Source organism: Vombatus ursinus, unplaced genomic scaffold (genome assembly GCF_900497805.2).
Source record: "Vombatus ursinus unplaced genomic scaffold, bare-nosed wombat genome assembly UNPS02014171.1, whole genome shotgun sequence".
In the NCBI taxonomy this organism is placed as follows: Eukaryota; Metazoa; Chordata; class Mammalia; order Diprotodontia; family Vombatidae; genus Vombatus; species Vombatus ursinus.
The window spans coordinates 3805468-3824708 of NW_020953949.1; the positions used below are offsets into that span (position 1 = coordinate 3805468).

General features: G+C 48.3%; 1 protein-coding gene across 2 annotated transcripts in view; it reads right to left on the reverse strand.

Annotated features, from left to right (window-relative positions):
* Positions 1 to 13672, reverse strand: part of GLIS2 (GLIS family zinc finger 2) — a 45707-nt gene extending 32035 nt beyond the window's left edge. For both annotated transcript variants that reach the window (XM_027859737.1, XM_027859736.1), the window contains exon 1: positions 13631 to 13672. The gene's annotated coding sequence lies outside the window, so the exon portion shown is untranslated. The remainder of the gene's footprint in view (positions 1 to 13630) is intronic.
* Between the last annotated feature and the right edge of the window lie 5569 nt (positions 13673 to 19241).

The window sequence follows — 19241 nt, forward strand, 5'->3', positions numbered from 1 at the left end:
GTGACTTGGGAAATCCTATCACACAAGTTGGGGAAAGGCAGCTGTAGGTGGAGTGACAGGGTCACCATGGTCCTGTTACTGAAAGCCCAACCTCCCTAGGAGTGGTCATGAGATCCTGGGAAGGCCGCTGGCTGCCCACCACCAGCTTTGGATTCTATCTTCTTGGTTGCATTAGTTCTTTAAGCTCTAATGCCTCCCTCCAGTGAGAGAGAAGGGCAAATGGGGAAACAATTTGGCTGAGTAGGAATTAGACTCATCCAAGGCATTGAAAGAGGAAGAAACAAGGACACAAGCATTTATTAAGCACCTACTAAGTGCCAGGCACCTGTGCTAAATGATTTACATATCTTATCTCATTTAGTTCTTTTCCCCTAATCTTCCCGCAAGCAGCAACAATTCTCCCAGTTCCCAGCTCCGCTGCTAACTAGCCGTGTGACCTTGAGCTAAAAACCACATCACTCCTCTAGGTCTCAGTTCCCTCATCTGTTCAATCAAAGGGTAAGAATAAAGCATCTCTAAGATCTCTTCTGGCATTCACATTCAATGTTTTATGTTCTAACACCATTTTCAAGTCGCTTTCCATTTTGATGTTCTTTTTTCTAAGATCCCTTCCATTACCCTGGTACAGGCAAACAACCACCAGATTTGGAGTCAAACAATCTGAGTTTGAATCCTGATTCTGTCACTTGCTACATTTGACCTTGGGGAAGTAATTTAACCTCCGTGGGCCTCAATTTCATCATCTGTAAAAAAGGAGGCTGGACTAAGAAGACCTGCAAGGTCCTTTCCAGTTCTAAACCTATGATCCTATGATTCTGTCTTCTTCACCTTTCCAGCCCAGCATTATGCTAGGACCTCCTCCCTTCAAGCTATAGTAGTCCATGGTCTTCCAACTGTCCTACTCTGTAGCCATAAAATTCTTGATATTTACACAATACTAACTTTCAAAACTGTTGTCCCCCCACCCCATTACCTAGTCTAGTATTCAACAAAAACTAAATGAGATAGTTTCAGAGAAACCTGGGAAGACTTGCAGAAACTGATGCAGGGTGAAGTGACCAGAATCAGAAGAACAATTTGTTCAATTACAACAATATCATAAAAGCTAATCAACTCTGAAAGACTAAGGAACTCTGATCCTAACAATCACCATCCATGATTCCAAAGACTCATGATAAAAAGGTTGCCCACCTCCTGACAGAGTAGTGAAGGAGTCAGAGTGCAAATTGAGATATCATTTTGGTAAACATGGCCAATGTGGGAATTTATTTTGCTTGACTATACATGTTTGTAATGGGAATTTTATTTTTCTTGCTTTCTCAATGAGGGGAGGGAGGAAGGAAAGATGATGAAAAAATTCATTTTAAAATTTTAATTTAAAAAAGTATGATTTATTTTTATTACTTTATTTTTTATTTTTATTACTTTATCAGTTCTGGTTTTGGTCTGGACCTGGGTGAAACTCCAGCCTGTGGAAACCCTGATGTGCAAAGTCTCTCCACCCATGCAGACGAGTCAACTCTCTGTCACATTTATAATCTTTGAGAGTAGGCTGAGACATTGCATGGATAAGTGACTTGCCCAGGATCACAAAGCCAGTCAGTCAAGTCAGAGGAAGGACTTGATCTCAGGTCTTCCTGATTCCAAGGTTCACTGTTCTATCCATTATTTCCTGTTGGCAGGAGGTACAGTAGAAAGAGCACTAGTTTATAGTCAGAAGACTTGGGTTCAAATTCCATCTCTGAGACTTACTACCTGCATAATCTGGGGCATGTCCCCTTTCTGAGCCTCAGTTTCCTCATCTGTAAAATGGAAGTGTTATACTCAAAGGTCTCTGAGGTCTTTTCCAAATCTGGTTCTAAGTCTTTCTAGTAAAGAAAAGACCAGTGGATTTGGGGAGTCCAGAGGACCTGAGTCTGTCTGAATCCTGACCCTACCAATGAGCCTGGGATTCTACACAGCCTCTCATACCCCTTGTACAGATGGAACTAAAGTGAGCCCTTTTTCAGCAGGACTCCTCCTAGATCACACCGCTAGTAAGTGGCAGGGCTGGAACGAATCACCAGTTATTCTGACTCTAAGCCCTTTTGCTCTTTCCACTTCACCACAACAGCCCCCTCCTCCTAGACAAGAGCCCAAGCAGAGCTGCTCAGCCAGGGTGGCTGGGCATGGAGCCCAGCTCCCCTCCCATTTGCCCTCTCCAGTGCCCGAGGCACCCAGCCACACAGCAGCAAAGGGGGGGGGAGGGGAAGAGAGAGAGAGGCAGCAGTCCCAGGCGTGAACTCTGGACTCTCTGCCTTGCCTCTGGCCCTGAAACCAGCCCCTTTCTGCGGGCCCCCCTCCCATCACTTTTTCAGACCTCTTCTCATTCCCTTCCCTCCCCTGACACTCCCCTCCTGCTCCCTGTAGATTCAAGGCAGAAACGCCGTCTGGACATAAAAAGCCAAATCCACATCGGTCAGCTCTGCATTTGTTAATATCCTGCCCCCCGTACGTCTTCCTGAGGAAAAACTACCTTGTTCAGCCCTGCACATACATACCAAGATTATTTCCCAGGCAAGCAGTAAGGTGGGGAAACTCGGGATAGCGTTGCCGGAAGAACTATCTGTCTATCAGCAATACTCTTTCCCATTCAAAGGGGCATCAGTTGTGACTCATTCTCATCCAGGGTGTGTCTGAGTTTTGCGTGGCCCAGAGCCTGTGCATTTGGTAGGCTCCTGGCTCAGACTAGGGCCTCCTCAAAAGCAGGGAAGGTACTACCACCACCCTTTTAATCACCCAGCCTGGAAACCTTGGCGTTATCCTCAACTCTACCTTGCCTTATCCCACTCTCTCCCAATATCCAACCAGTCGCCAAGTCTTCCATAGCATCCACAGGATAGAAAAGAGGAAATAACAGACATCAGGCAATGCACCACCAGTAGTATTAGAGTCCCAAACTATCTATTATCTACAGGCGGTTGGTGGCATGGTGGATAAAGTGCTAGACCTGGGATTAGGAAGATCAGAGTTCAAATCTGACCTCAGACATTTACTAGGTGAATGACCCCAGGCAAATCACTTCAACCACTGTCTACCTCAATTTCCCCATATGTAAAATAGAGAGAATAATAATAGCGCCTACTCCCCAGAGTTATTGTGTGAGGATAAAATGAAATAATATTCCTAAAGCACTTTGCAAACCTTAAAGCACTATGTAAATGCTAGCTATTATTATTATTTCATAGCCAAGTTACTGAGTATGTTGTACCAGAGTTCCAAGACCTTAGGTACTGTGCCTGAGTACCTGGTCATTGTCACTCACATTTCTAAAGGACTTTATTATTATAGAGCACAGTAATTTCACCTGTATCAGTGCTGACAGCTTCAAATAAAAAAAAATAAAATCTCATTTCAAACTCACAACTACGGGAGGTTGGCAGCACAAAATAGGTTTATTTGCCTTTTACAGAAGAGAAAACCTAAGAGCGAAGTGACTTTCCTCAAATCCCCCTGCTAATTATGGACGGATCTGGGATTCAAAGTCAGCAAGGTCTACCCTATCTAAGTCCAGTTATCCCTGAGCAGCCTGCACACCCAGCAAAGTGACAGTGAGTCCCCCCACCAGGGAAGGTGGGGGTCTTAGCAGATAGGTGTCCTGTAGGACAGCTCCTTCTAACAGGGACAGCAGGGGAGGTTCTCTAGCCTCTGGGAGCTGGGAAAAAATCAGTGCTCCTACTTTGGATAGAAGGGAGAAGGGGGAAGGGAGTCGTGTCTGACCCAGGCAGGCATCTGTAGCCTTCAGACAAAGGGAGACGCTGGCTGGAGTCCTGAGGGGGAACTGGCTGGCTGCTACTTCCCTAACCACTTGGCCACATGGAAAACCAACCAGGTGTCTGGTTATGGGGAAGTGGGGGGCAGGGGAAGGAGGAGAGAGGGAAAAAGATTTCTCAGGATATACTCCTTCCGGCCAGCAACCCCTGGGGACCAGCTATCTCCATGTCAAGCCTGGCCTGAGAAGCCTTAGAGGAGGGGCCAGACTGACAGGAGGGGTCACAGGGAATGGGGGGGGGGCCTAGGCTGAGCAGACATTTCCTGAGCGGCCCCAGCAAGTCCACTTACGCACTCAGATCTCCCCTCATCCTTCTTTCCCTTTTCCTCCTCCCCCTCGTGCTCCCCTGCTTCCCACTCCCTACCCCCTACCCCCCAGGGTGTCTGGGGCAAAAATGTCAAGGGTTGAGGGGCTGGTGGGGGGAGGGATATATCAGGGTCCTTTGTCAGTCCTGGCACATGGGAAAAGAGGATGGAAGGAGGGGGGTGGGGTGGGGTCTGTATGTCTGTCTCCGCCCCTCCACCCAGCTGTCCAGCCATCTGTCCAACTGCATTACACACACACACACACACACACACACACACACACACACACACACACACACACACACACACCCATCTCCCTTCTCTCTCATTTCTGTATTGGTCACTGCCCTTCATCAAAATTAACAAAAAGAAGTGGCACTGTTTGCCAATCTGTGCCCCCCTGGACATTCTCATCTCTCTTCTGCCAGTGACTACAGTCTTGCACGCACCCCAACAAAGGCATCTCCCCCACGGGCCCCCCCAGCAAGAAGCTGGGACCACAGGATCATATAATCAGAATCACGGGATTTAGAACTGGAATCAGAGATTATAGCCCAAGCCTCTCATTTTACAGATGAGGAAACTGAGGCTCAGAGGGAGGCAGTGACTTGCCTATGGCCATATAGGTAGTAAGTGGTAAGGGATAACACTGACCCACTGGCTCCTACCTCTCATCTCTCAGACGAGCTCTGAGAAAAGACTCAGGCATCTTCCCCCCACTCCATCCATACCTCAGTGGCCTGTCGCTCCCACCCTCAGGTCTAAACCCGGTCCTTGCTTTCCCAGCCCAGCGTGGTTTCAGACACCCCAATCCCAGCTACTCCTGAATTTCTCAGTTCCCCAGCAAAAGGGACGAATGGAGCTCTCCAAGATACCCAGCGGGGCAGAAGAAAACAGGTTCTGAGCAGTCACCGGGTCTGGAAACCTGACTGGTCCAGGATTGCACCATCCTTGTACTCTCCCTACCCTGAGACCCGTTATCCCCCCTCCCAGGCTCCAACATGGCCCATAGCTGGAGCTCCTCCTATCCTTCTCCCCTCAGTAAGGGCCCTGGGATGACCTGAGACAAGAACCCCAGGCCAAGAATCAACGGTCAGTCAGCTAAGGGAGTGAGGAAGAGAAGGGGCTCTCAGACACCCTACACCACGACTGGACCTTTGGAACACACCAGGGGACTCAGCGGCCAGGCTGCTGGGCAAGGGGACCTGCAGCAGAGATCCAACCAGCTCCTCCTCAGCCTATCCCATTCCCCCCCCTCCACCTTGGGCTCTGAGAGACAGGAATACAGCAAGAAGCTATGAGAGCCAGGCAAAGCAAAGATAGTGAGAGATGCAGAATCTGTCTCCTTTGAGAAGGGGAGTCCCTGAATCTGAATGCTTCTCACAAGTCCCATGAAGGAAGGAGAAATGGTCTAGAAAGCCCACTAATCTTTAAACCCCCTGAGGTTACTAGCTCTCTTGTTTGGGGAGAAGAGTTAGTAGCCAAACCTGGCCTTCTGGGGGAATGGGCAGAAAGTGCTAGGGGAAGGGGCCAGGCCTGCGTCCCAGACGCCAAAAACATGGGACAGTAACCATTTCCCAGGTCTAAGGGCCTCAGAAAAGGCCAGCAGACACCCACTGTCACACAGGAGGACCTCAAGAAGTCCTCTTTCTTACCAATACCCCCAGACTGCTATATTACTGGTGAGGAAGTTAGTTATATGATTAAGGAAAGGAGATCTGGATGTGAGTCCTGGACCTTTCATCTCATTCCAGTAGGATGTGTGTACCTGGACAAATCACTTCCCCCTCTCTGGGTCTCTACTGCAGTCCTAAGATAAGAGTAGTTAGACTGTTCAAGGTTCTGCAGAGTACAAACCTGAGAAGCAACTGGCATAGGACATTACAGAGAACTGGGGCCTGAGTTTCAGTTCTGCTACTATTTGCCTGTGTGATTTTGAACAAGTCACTCAACTATTCTCTGCTTTGGTTTAAAAAAAAAAAATTCAAACTGTAAAGTCAAGCATAATAACTGATACCCTGCTTCCCTCAGGGGGCTGTTGTGAAGATCAAAGAGCCCAGTGCATGTATAAATAGAGATAAAGCATTTTGTTTTACTGTTTTAAGTATTTATTATTCAACATTCTCATTTTTTCGCCTCTCCATCACTCAACCTCTTTTCTATAACTGGGTGTCTTGGGGAAACCTGACTAATAAAAGAGCCTAGTTACTCTGGGACTCAACCATCTCCCTCTTACCTTTTTCTTTTCCTCCCTAGTCCCCAGAAAAACTCAATCAGGGTGGGACAGGCAAAAGTCTTCGGGAAGGAAGGTGAAGAACAAAAACCCCTCAGTGACCTATAAAGGGATGTGGGTCTCTCCTTCTGAGATGATGACACAATCCAGACACCACCACTCCCTTCAACCCCCTTCACTGCCTGATGAGAAAGGCTGTGGAAAGAATTCTGGGCTGGTAGTCAGCAGACATGGGCTCCTTTTCTACCACTAACTGTTTGGCCTTGCACACTTCTAGGGGCCTCAGTTTCCCCATCTGTCAAAGAGATAGGATAATAATCTCTGTCCTGCTTCCTCAAAAGGCTATAGCAATGTGGACCCGTGGACCTCAGGCTAAAAACCCCTTTCAGGAAAAGTGTACCCAGAAAGTTGGGTTTTTTTAAAGGCAATTGGAGTTAAGTGACTTGCCCAGAGTCACACAGCTAGTAAGTGTTAAGTGTTTGGTCTGAGGCTGGATTTGAACTCAGGTCCTCTTTACCTCAGGGATGGTGCTTTATCCACTGCACCACCTCGCTGCCCCCATAAAGTTTTTTTTTTTTAATTGTCCTTTCTTGGGGCAGCAAGGTGGTGCGGTGGATACAGCTCTGGCCTTGGAGTCAGGAGGACCTGAGTTCAAATTCTGTCTCAGACACTTAACACTTACTAGCTGTGTGACCCTGGGCAAGTCACTTAACTCTGATTGCTTCACCAAACAAACAAAAAAAAAATTGTCCTTTCTGCCTTTTGCCCTTAGATTCAAAAGCAGGGACATATGATTCAAAACAACTAAAGAACATGCATTTATTAAGTGCCTATTATGTGATAAAGATACAAAGAAAAAGCAAAAACTGTCCCTGTCCTCAAGAAGCTGACATCTAATTGGGGAGACATGTATAAATACATACATTCCACTGGGGAAAGAGTATGTGACCTCTGAGGCACCTTAAAACTTTAAGATTTTACTGAAGTCAATAAATATTTATTAAGGATCTATTTGAAACTGTGTTAGGTGCTGAGGGACATACAAATTTTAGATAAGACATGCTCCCTACCCTCATAAAGCTTACAAGCTACTAGGAGGACATAATACGTATACAGGTTAACTATAATATGAAAGAATAGATTCTAAGGGATAATCAAAGTGATCTGATTTCCAAGAAGGAAAGGTCGGCACCAACTGGAGGGGATAAAAAGAAGCTTCTTGGAGGAAATGGGGTTTGTGCTGGGTTTTAAACCCATTTCTACAGATAGAAACAGTCTAGAAAGTAGGAGGTATGCACAAGAGCCAGTAAGTTGTCCAGGTAAGCTGGAGTACATGGAAGGGAGTAGTGTGAGATAAAGCTAGAAAAGGAGAATGCCTACAGATTGTACAAAGCCTTGAATGGCAGGTGAAGGAATTATAACTTTCTTTTGTATGCAATGGGGGACCAGGGGAGCATTTGAGTGGAGATGCATGATCAGATCTATACATGAGAAACCCCTTTAGGCCTTCCCCATACCACTCAGACTGTTCCTCCTTCCTCACTCCTAGATCTATGTCATTCCTCTTCTCAAAAACCTTCAAAAGCTCCCCAATTGACTACTAAGTAAAATTCAAATGCTTTATCCTGGCATTTAAGGTCGCCCTTAATGAGACCACTCTGTACCACTCCATGCACTCCAGGCTCCATACAGACTGGATGACATTCTCACCCACAGGCACAGCCCACACTTCCAGGTCTCACTTACTAGTAAGTATTCCCTCACTTAACTAGATGTTTCCTAGCTCTGATGCATCCTCCTTCTTCATCTCCCCATCCCTTAAAGCCCAACTACAATGCCACCTCCTTCACAAAGCCTTCAGATTCCCTGTAAGGACTCCCTCTCAGCTCTCATGGAGCATTGTGCTTGGTACTTTGGTGGCCTTAGGATACATAAGGTGTATCATAATTATTTGTTTCTATCTAGACTATGAGCTCCATGAATAATAGCTAACCTTAAGGTTTGCAAAGCACTTTATATATAGCATTTTATTTTATCTTCATGATCTCCCTGGGAGGGAGGGGCTATTATTATCCTCATTTTACAGATTGGGAAACTGAGGCAGGCAACTCCTTGTCCAGGATCATTCAGCTACTAAGTGTCCGAGTTAAACTTTGAACTCAGGTCTTTCTGACCTTAAGTCCAGCCCTCTATCTACTGCCCCACCTAAGTTCTAGCGACCAAGTCAGATCTAAATTTTGTATCTCTTCCAGAGCTTATTGTTTGTTCAATTGAATTGTTTATTGTAGTTATCAATCATTTAGAATTTATCAAGCACCTATTTTGTACCAGGCTCTACTAAGAGCTAGGGATCCAAAGACAAAATGAAATATTCCACATACTCAAAGAGTTTACATTCTATCAGGGGAGACATGTATACATATAAAAATATACAAAATGATTGAAGTGATTGGTGGGGGGGAAGGGGAGACACAAGCAAAGTAAGCAATCAAAAAAGGGCTTGTGGAGGTCAATAAATAGTCAATAATCAAGAAACATTTATTAAGTACCTACTATGTGCAAGGGGCTAGAGTCAATGCTTGAATTGAGTTTTGAAGGACACTAGGGGTTTCAACAAACAAGGATGAGGAAGGAGTATATTCCAGGCATTGCAGAGTCTATGAAGAGGCCCAGAAACAGGAGATGGAATGTCATGTAAGGAATAGTAAATTATCTGTGTATGTGTTAGCCACCCCCAGCCCCAACTAGACTATAAATGCCATATGGGCATAGGGACCTGGCCTCATCTACCCTGGCACAAGTACTTTGACCACAGTAGGTGCTTAATAGATGTTGGTTGAATTGAACTAAATTCATCTGGCAGCTGGATAGAGGATAGATTAGACAGGGGTAAGAAAGCGGAGGCTGGAGACCTATTAAGAGGTTATTGCAATAGTCTAGTTAGGCACTAATGAGGGCCTATCCATGGGTGGCAATAGGAATACAGGGGAAGGGACAAATGAAAGATATTGCAAAATTAACAAGGAGATTCTTGGTTTCTAACCAAATGGCTATGGGAGAAAGGGAACAAGGCAAAGACAGAACCCTATTTACTAGGTAGCAAGGGTCAGGAGGCACAGGACTGACTTACGGAGGAAGAACCAAGGCAGAGCTAATGGGACATAATAAAGAACAAAGTGACCCAGAAGGTTGACTCCTCACTCAGGCTCATTGTCAAGTATTCCTTCCCCAGAGGCCCAACCCTCTGCCCAGTGATGTGTCCTAGTCACTCTTGCTCCTACCTCTACCTCCAAACTGGGGCATTATAGGGAAAGGAGCTCGTATTTCTACAGTGCTTTACATTTTATGAAGGACTTACCCCTTCCCCCCACAACTACACGGGGGCAAGGAATGTAAGTATTCTCTCCAATTACAGTCTTATCTCAAGCTGGGACTTGAACCCAGATCTCCTCCCTCTAAGTTTGGTGCTCTGTCCAGAACACCCCTGATCCACACTGCCTTGTTGCTGGACAGAAAGAAAGGACATTCTTTCCAGTGTGTGTACAGAGAGAGTAATGCAAGGGAAGGGCAGAGTTCTCACCCTCCTCTCTCTCCTTCCCCCTCCCCTGCCCCCACTCCCCTGCTGCCTGGATCTCTGCACCATGAGGGGAGGAGGCCCCAGACACCTGCTTAGCCTGCTGGGAAAGATTCTAAATTAGAGGCCAGGGACCTTGGGGGAGAGCTCCTCCGATGGCAGGGCACACCCTTAGGGAATCTCATCCCTGACAGCAGCCCCCTGCTAACTCCGAAACTGATCCAGCTGCCAACATCAGGGCTAGGGGCCCTGCTACAGCTCAGAGACCCTTCCTAGGCTCATCTGCCTTGCGATTGCCTGTCCCAAGTTGTGCCCCCATTTCCTTGGGGAAATTCAGGGCTTTGGAAAAACAGGTCAGGAAAACAGTCTTCCCTGACAATGCTCAAATTCTCTCTGAGTTTGGGGGTGGGGCAGGGAATAAAGCCACTCCCCCTTGCATCCCTAAGAGGAGGGTACGCAAAGAGAGGAAAAGAGAACCAAATCTATTTATTTACAGCTCTATCTTTGAAAATAAAATGAGGAGTGGGACATTGGGAGGAAGAAGAGTTTGGAATTTAAACGAGGATTTTGGATTCTCTGTGAATTTCAGCCTCAACCCACAGATAATTGAGAACTGGGGATGTACTATGACAGTACCCTCCCTTTTCTTTCATAACCACATCTTCCCCATAAGCCCTCTCCCCTAAACAGCTTAGCCCCTAAAGCCACTGCTCCTGAAGCTGTGGGGGACCGATGCCTGGAAGTGGGGTGACTCACTGTCTGGCTTCCCTGGCAGCCTCCTCTCTTCTCCTCTCCTCTTCCCTCCCTTTCCCCCTCAATCAGAGTAGGAGGGGCTGGCAGGTGTCCCTCTCTCTGAGGAGGAGAAGCCAGGGACGGAGCTGGGAGAGGCCCCACCAAGGGGGTTTGGCCAGGTTCACTCAGGGGCTAAGGAGCCCCAGCTGGAGGGATTTAAAGCTGAAGGTCAAAGGTCAGAGACAGCAAGGAAGAGAGGGGAGGGATACAGGGGGTTGGTGTCAGAGGGTCACCACTAACAGCAGCTTTGGGAGATAGAGTAGGGGAGACAGCCTGCTTTCACTGATGTGGACCTGAGGGCCACCAGGATTCCTGAATGTCCCATGGTAGGGTCAAAGCCCAGCTCCATGAGGCCCTTGGGGCCTCAGAAGCCTCCTTTCCCTCCCCCAGATGGCAGCCCACCCTCCCCAACCTGGCCCCTAGATAGGGGAACTGAGGCTGCACCTCATCACTCTTCATATATAGGCTAGGCTTTAAGGGTAGAAAAGCTGTGTGGGACAGAGCCCACAGGGGTGAAGATGGGCTCTGATTCAGCTATGCGAAAGGAGCGACTCAAGGACCCTGAGGAGCCCCCACAGACTAGACTGTAGAGCAGGGAAGCCACTACCCCCACCTACCCACCCACCAGGTGCAGCCCCACCCCTAACCCCATCCTCCAGTAAGGGGTTGCTGAGGGCAGCAGGGCAGGTCACTCAGCAGAGGGGCTGGGGCCCAGACTGGGGAGGAGAGGTAGGGGGAAGGGAGAGTGCATGGAGGTCACTAGAGGGAGGGTGTTGCTTGGTTTCTGGGGCCTGTGGTTCCTGCTGTAATCTGGGTTTGAACAGCTGTGGTCAACCCTGAATGGGAAGCCCAGAAGATTCCTCAAAACGGGCTGGGGAAGAGGGGAATCAAAGGCTGGGCAGACCCTGACTAAGTTCATTCACCTCTCTTGGTCAAAGTTTTCCCTATCTGGAAAAATGATGGAGTTGGCCCAGAGGATTTCTAAGGTCTCTTTCAGCTGTAATTAGGTGACTGCCAACATTGCCCTAAGCTTTAGCCACTCCTCTAAATATCAGTAAAATTTTAAAAAAAAAGGAATATGGGATGTTCAGAAAATCAAATTAGGAGGCATGGTTCTTGTTCAGGCTCTGCCACTACTGAGTTTTATGTGACCTTGGGCAAGTCACTTACCCCTTTGGTCTTCTGTAAAATGGAAGGGGGTGAGGGAACCTGGAGGTTTGACTTGTTCCCTATGGCTTCTTCCAGGTCTAAATCCTATGACATTCCTTCTTTTCCTCCCCACTTAGCCAGACATACATAGAGGACCTGAGGCCAGCTACCCAGTTTGCAAAAGAGTTGAGGGGAAAACACCCCTTCCAGCCTCTGGGGGCCTTGCCAGGACCCAGCCATTTGCCTAGCTGAATTAGATTTATTGTCCAACTCTTATTCAGTCTTGCCTGTCTCCGTGATCTTCAGGTTTGGGGTCTGAGCCAGGTTAATCTGGGACTGGATCAGCTATGGGATCTGAATGGCAGAGAGCCCAGGTATCTTCCCAGCATCATCTCACTACTCCAAATGTCACCAGAGTGGCCCAACACAGGCACAAGGGCACACACTCTCTTACACACAGACACAAAGAAGCACGGCATAGCCAGTTTCTCTTTGGAAAGAACTGCCTTGCTAATTAATGTTCTGGAGCTCCAAATCAGCCATGGGGACTCCCTGGTTCCAGAAGGGCAACCAGCCAGGGACACCAGGTGCCAGCCAAATTTCATCCCCATCCCCACCTCGGTTCCACCTAGGGTTAAGTATGGAACAGGGAAGGTACCTCCCTTCGCTCGGTATGCACCTGTCACACTTCATCCCTCCCCCCCAGACCTGACTAAGACAGCCACCTTTTGGCTCCCATACCCACTAATTCCCAGGTAAAGGCAATCCAGGGACCAGCCAATCTCTTTTCTCCTCTTCTTCCTGGTCACCTCACTGGCTCCCAGGGTGTGCTGGTGAAGAAAAGGGTGCCCAGGCCCCAGCCCTGATAGACCTGAAGAGAGCTCCCATCCCTACCTGGCCTAGTAGGAGAGATAGCCGAAATCTCGATGATTGAACAAGTGCCTGGCACTGCTACCCCCACCTCTCTTTCCCTTTCTGGCTTTCTTCACTGAAGGGGGCTGCAGGATTCTACTCCATCTCTAATCCCTTTCAGAAAGCGCTTCCCCGTTTCCCCCCCTCCCCTGGGCCCCTCTCAGCTGGTCACCCGGAGGGTCCTGATGGCCCCCCGGGGCCTGCTTGTCTGAGTCCAGGGAAGGAAAGGCAAGGTACAGAGCCTGGGCATCTGGCTGGTTCTGTGATGGGGGAAGGACAGAAGAATGGAAAGGGAGGAAGATTGGGGGATTGAGATTTTTTTTTTTCAAGGAAAACGAGAAACCCTTAAAAACCCTTCCTGGAAAAGGCAGTTCATTCACTGCCCTGGGGAGGGGCTGGTTTAGGGTCCAGCTAACTTCTTGACCCGACTCCAAGTCCCCTCCTGCGATCCCTGCCACCACCCCTTTCTTCCCCCAAACGTGTCCCCTCCCTCCGTCCCCTGAACACTACGTGGGGTGAGGGGGGGAGGCGCTGAACTTCCCCGCTGAAGTTTGCAGCGGCTCCGGCAAGTGAAGGGGCCTCGGTGAGGGTTCACAATAGCCCGAGGTGAGGAGCGGCGAGAGGGGGAGGGGGAGGAGAGGCGACCCTCCAGGACTGCAGCCTCCCCTCCCCAGCCAGCTCCGTGGGCCCCCAGCCCGACGATCCGAAAAAGCCCTGAGCGCACAGCCTCTGACTCCAGGGGTACACTGGGTCTCGATATGGAGAAGAGTTTGGGGAGAGGTGGCAGCACGAAAGAGGACCGATTCCCGCTCGCCCCCCCACCCAGCCTCTCCCAGCCCGATACAGTGCCTTACCTCTAGCTGGAGGGACCCCGGGCGGCGGCGGCGAGCCGGGTTTGGGTCCTCTCTCTCCGGGCTGCGGGCTCCTGCGGTCAGGGAGGGGAGCTGGGGAAGGGGGAGGGGGGAGAGGATGGCGGCTCGGGGGGAGAGGCGGCCGCGGGGCTCAGAAGGCGCTGCTGGCTCCCCTGGCACGGCCGCCCTTCGCCCCGCCGCTCCGCCACATCTGCAGCTCGGGCTGGGGAAAGGTGGCAGCCGCCCGGTCGTGAGGGGATGTCTTGGGGAGGGGAGGGAGGGAGGGACAGAGGGAAGAAGGGAAGGAGAGAGACAGAGAGAGGGGAGGAGGGACGGAGGAGAGGAGGAGGAGGAAAGAAGGGAGGGAGAGACAGGGGAGGAGGGAGGAGGGAAACAGAGAGACACAGGGAGGGAGGCAGGCAGGCGGGGGGCGTCCTCTTTGCAAACCCGTCTTCCCCGGGCCAGTAGCCCCGGCAGCCGAGGCTGGGGTGGCCGGGGAAGACGTCCGCGGCCGAGCTTGGAGGTTGGGAATGAGGGAAGAGGGGGCGACTGTGCTCTGGTGCTGAGGCTGGTGGTGCTGGGGCTGGTGGTGCTGATGGTGGTGGGGTCTTTACTCCCCCTTCCCGGCTTGGAGGAGCGCGTCGTTAAAGGGAAAGGATTTGTGTGAATTGGAGGCGCCTGCCTGTTTGAGGTAGGGGGGAGGTGGTAGAGAGGAAGGGGAGTGGGCTTTTCTTCTCCCCCCCACCCCCACCCCCTTATTTATCACAGCCCTGCAGAGCTGTCTGAAATGGACCAGCTCTGATCAGTTTCAGCCCCATCCTCCCAGGCCGGGCAGAGCCCGCCCCGGGCAGCTCAGCGCATGCCCCCCCACTCCTTCCCAGGTCCCTCCCCTCACCCTCACCCTCCCTGGAGCCCCGCCCCCGGCCGGAGGGCAGCGCTAGGACACAGGCAAGAGGCGGGTACTGCCCGGGGCCGGGGAGAGGGGGTGGGGACCAGAGCGCCGCCCCCGCCCTCAGGGAAACCCGGGTGCTGGAGGGCTAAGGGGTGGGGGGTCCGCAGGCCAGATTGGGGGTAGGGGGAGCTCAAAGGAGCTAAGAGCCGGGGGGGTAAGCTGAGGAGGGTGGGAAAGAGAAGATGGGGGGGTGGGAGCTGAAGGAGTATAGGGTGATCTGGAAGGGAAGGAGCTCCTAAGGGGCCTGGTGGGGGCCAGGGTGGGGAGGCAACATCTGAAAAGACTGGGTAGAAAAGCCCCAGAGCGGACCAGAGAGGGGAGGAAAAGACAGTGGGAGGGAGGGAGGAGAAAGGCAGCAGGCGGGGGAGACTGGAGGTTTGCAGCAGCCGCTTAGATAGAATTGAGTGTGGTGGCGACGGCGGCGGCAGAGATGCCTAGGATGGGAGATCAGATGGGACCGGGTCGGGGGAAGAGCTCTGTGGAGGCGGTTCCCCTAATTGGGTGATAGGGGGAGGGGAGAAGGTCTAGTTGGGATACTGCAGCTTCCATCATACTGTTTTCCTTGGGGTTTAGCTATGTCTGGAAAAAAGGAGGCAAAAGCTGTTTACTCCTTCCAGTGAGGAGCCAGGTCCAACAGCCTTAAATTTAAATTGAGGCTTCTTCGGCGCCTCGGGTTCTGACCTTGGCCAGTTACCTCCCTGCTCCCTCCAGGCCTCAGTTTCCTTGTCTCAAGTCTGGTCTGGAAGGAATTCCTGTGAGCTTTAATTTTCCATAATCTTATCAGGACAGGAAACCTTCTGTGTGCCTCTGGGGTAGCAAAGAGCAAAAGGCCAGATGTTCCCAAAGTTGGAGCCTTGACAGTCTTGGCCCCAGGAGAAAACAGCCCCGCAGAGTGAACTGAAGGAGGAGGGAATGGGGGGGAGGGGACAGTAATCAGAGGCCCAGAGAGACCTGGGCCATTTCCAGCTTTTAAAAATCCTAGCCATAACACTTATAGTAAAAGAAAATACATTAAGACAAAGTAAGGCACCAGAAAAAAAAAGACAATCTCTATATATGTATATACATATCTGTGTGCATACAAACTTATATGAGATATATAGCTTTTATGTGCCTCATACTTTAATATTATATATAGGTATGATAGCCTGGTGTGTTGGCCAAAGGGCTGACCCTGCAGGCAGAGACTTGGGTTCAAGTCCAGCCTCTGACTTCTTTTAGCTGTGTGACCATGGGCAACTCACCTGACCTCTCAGTGCCCCAGGAAGCTCTCTAGGATTATAAATTACACAGACTTGTTGCTGATCTGCAGAGGTGGAAGGGAGTTTCCACAGAACTCCTACACCCATGAAATCACAGTACGTGTGTCATGTGTATTTAGCAAATGCTTTTCTGGCCTTTTTTTTCTGTGCAAATGTACTGATTATTGAAGGAAAATCTTTTGTGCAATGTTGCTGTTGGTATTAAAATATGACAAATCACTCAAATGTTCCTTCCCCATAGTTGAACTATGCTGATAGTTTTTTGTGAAATTTGAGGATCCGTTTGAACTGTAGTCCCAAGCCAAGTGACCCCCTTCTTTTCTCCTTATTGGCTTTGAGGCTGTGATCTGCTCTTTCATCTTCAAGGTTCTCTCCTGCAGTCCTGGCCTTTGTGCACTTCTCCATTGTGTACCCTTCTGGTCTGGTGACCTCTGGCCACAGTACAGTACACATGTAGTGAGGACAATGCTTCCTCACCCTACACTCAGAAGGCAGCCAACAGATGAAGTGACTGACTTCATGAGAAATTAGCCAACTTTCCATGATCCGGGCCAACAGAGGGAGCTTTGGTCCTGATTCCCTCCAATTTAAAACAATTTCCAAAAATCTTTTCTATTTATCTTTGTTAAACATTCTTATTTTATATAGCACAATTATCTTTCTAAATAGATTTTGCCTGGACCAATATAGTCAACTCCCAGGCACCCCCATGTTCATTATCTACTTCGTTTACCTGTGGTTTTAGTGCCCCCTTTTTTAAACCCTTGCTCTCTCCCTGTATTTCTCAGTTACTCTGCTGCCCCCCCCCTCAGGAAAATATAATGTGCTTTAATATTAGCATAACCAAGACATACTGCTTTTTAGGAAGGTATATCCTACCTTAGGAGAATTACTTAACATAAGATTTATAACACTGCTCAACTATAGCCATATGGTGTCCATACGGTGTCTTAGAAGCCAAGCAAGGTTAGACCAGATGGGCACCTGGATGAGAGACTGCTTAGGAAGAGCAGGTGATAATAAACTTTAAAGAAGTAGTGAATGGTATATGACAGTGTCCTTGACTCCAAGTCAGGAAGACCTAGATTGGAATTCTGTCTGACACTCAAGTCACTGTGTGACAATGGGCAGGTTACTTCATTGGGACTCCAACCATTCTCCAAGATTATACTTTATTGAGGGTTGTAATAGTGGGAACTGTTATCAACTTCTTGTACTTTGATCAAGGCAATGAAGTGAGGAAGGTAGTACTAGTATTGATTGTCTCTATTTTCCAGCTAAGCAAATTGAGGCTCAAGGTGGTAAATTGAGTCAGTCACCCAAGGTCACAGGGCTCTAAGGGAATGGATCCTAAATTCAGTGAATCTCCTATCAGGATCATAATGTGTTGGAAAGACAAAAGTGAACGGGTTCATCTGCTCTCTACACACATTCTCACACCACCACCACCACCACCACCTTTTAGTATTGTGAGTAAGCAGGAGATGGTTATGTTAAAATAATTAACTCTTTTTTTTCCCCAGCCAGCTCACATTTACACTGGGGGTAGGCCAGGCTCACAATAGAGAAATGGCCAGAAATAATTCCAAGAATCATAGATTTAGAACTGAAATTTTAACAGTATCTAGTTCAAATCCTTCATTTCAAAGGGAAGTTGAGACCCCCAGAGGGGTGAAGAGATTTACTTAAGGTAACACAGGTAGTAAATGACAGTCAGGAATTGAACCCTCATTGGAAATCAACCAGGTAGGCCAGTGGTCACATTTTGGAAGCGTGAGGAGTGAGAACAAAAAAGTAGTCCTGATAGTAATCACTTTTTTTCTTTTCCAACAGGAAATGAGCATTTAATAACTGCCAGAGAATCAAAATGAAGGTGACTCTCTTCCCCTGCCCCACCCCAAGCAATCCCAATTAGGTGAAAATCTAGAGTTAACAAAGAGAATAATGGTGGGGGGGGGGATGCAGTTTACAAAAAGATGCTTCATAGACTTCCTTTCAATAGGTATCAACTACTTACTCCTATGCATTCAAAATAGGATTTGTTACATAATAGTTAAACTTGTAACCCTTTTCAGGGATATACCAGTTGTGGACAATAGGTATATTTATAACCAAGTAAGAAACTGAACAGAAATTTATTAGGAAAGGTTCTGAGGTGGAAAGAACATTGCACTTGGAGCTAGGAGATAAATGGGTGTTGACTTATCTCTGACACTTATTATCTGTGTGATAATGGTAACTCCCTTCATCTCTCTGGGCTCATTTCCTCATTTGTCCAATGATCTCATAATTGCCAGATCTAATGGACTTTTCTCAATCCTCATACTTATTAACCTCTCTACAAGCATTTTCTACTGTTGATCACCTGCTCCTCCTGGATAATCCTACCTCTCTGAGTTTTCATGACACTGACACTTTCCAGGTTCTCCTGCCTCTGCATACTCCTCTGTCTCCTTTGCTCATCATCCACTTCACACCTACCAGCCATGGGTACCCTCTCCTAAGGTTGTGTCCTGGGTCTTCTCATTTCTTTCTATACTCTATCACTCAGTGATATCATCAGCTCCCCGGGGGTTCAATCATCATCTCTGTGCAAATAATTCCCAGAGCTAAACATCTAGCTCTAGCTTCTCTACTGAACCATAGTTACGAATCGACAACTTCCTCTGGGACATCTCAAACAGGATGGCAAAGGTGTCTCGAACTCAATGTGTCCAAAACAGAACTCCCAGCTCTCCCCCAGAGCCGCTTCACTTCTTTTTTATTAATTTTAAAAAATATTAATTATTTTAAAATTTGAATTAATTTTTAGTTTTCAACTTCCCTAAGCTTTTGAGTTTTAAATTTTCTCCCCCTCCCTGCCTGACTCCCTCCCCAAGACAGCATGCAATCTGATACAGGCTCTACATATACATTCCTATTATACATGTTTTCACATTAGTCATGTTGTAAAGAAGAATTAGAACCAATAAGAGGAACCACAAGAAAAAGAAAACAAAACAAAACAGAAGAAAAAAATAGCAAATGGTATGCTTCAATCTGCATCCAAACTCCATAGTACTTTCTTTGGATGTGGATAGCATTTTCCATCAGGAGGCCTTTGGAAATGTCTTAGATCCTTGTATTGCTGAGAAGGGTTAAGTTTATCAACATTAGTCATCGCACAATGTGGCTGTTATTGTGTACAACGTTTTCTTGGTTCTGCTCACTTCACTTAGCATCAGACCATACAAGTCTTTCCAGGTTTTTCTGAAGTCAGCCTGTTCATCATTTCTTATAGCACAGTAGTATTCCATTACATTCATATACCACAACTTGCTCAGCCATTCCCCAATTGATGGGCATCCTCTCAGTTTCCAATTCTTTGCCACCACAAAAAGAGCTGCTATAAATATTTTTG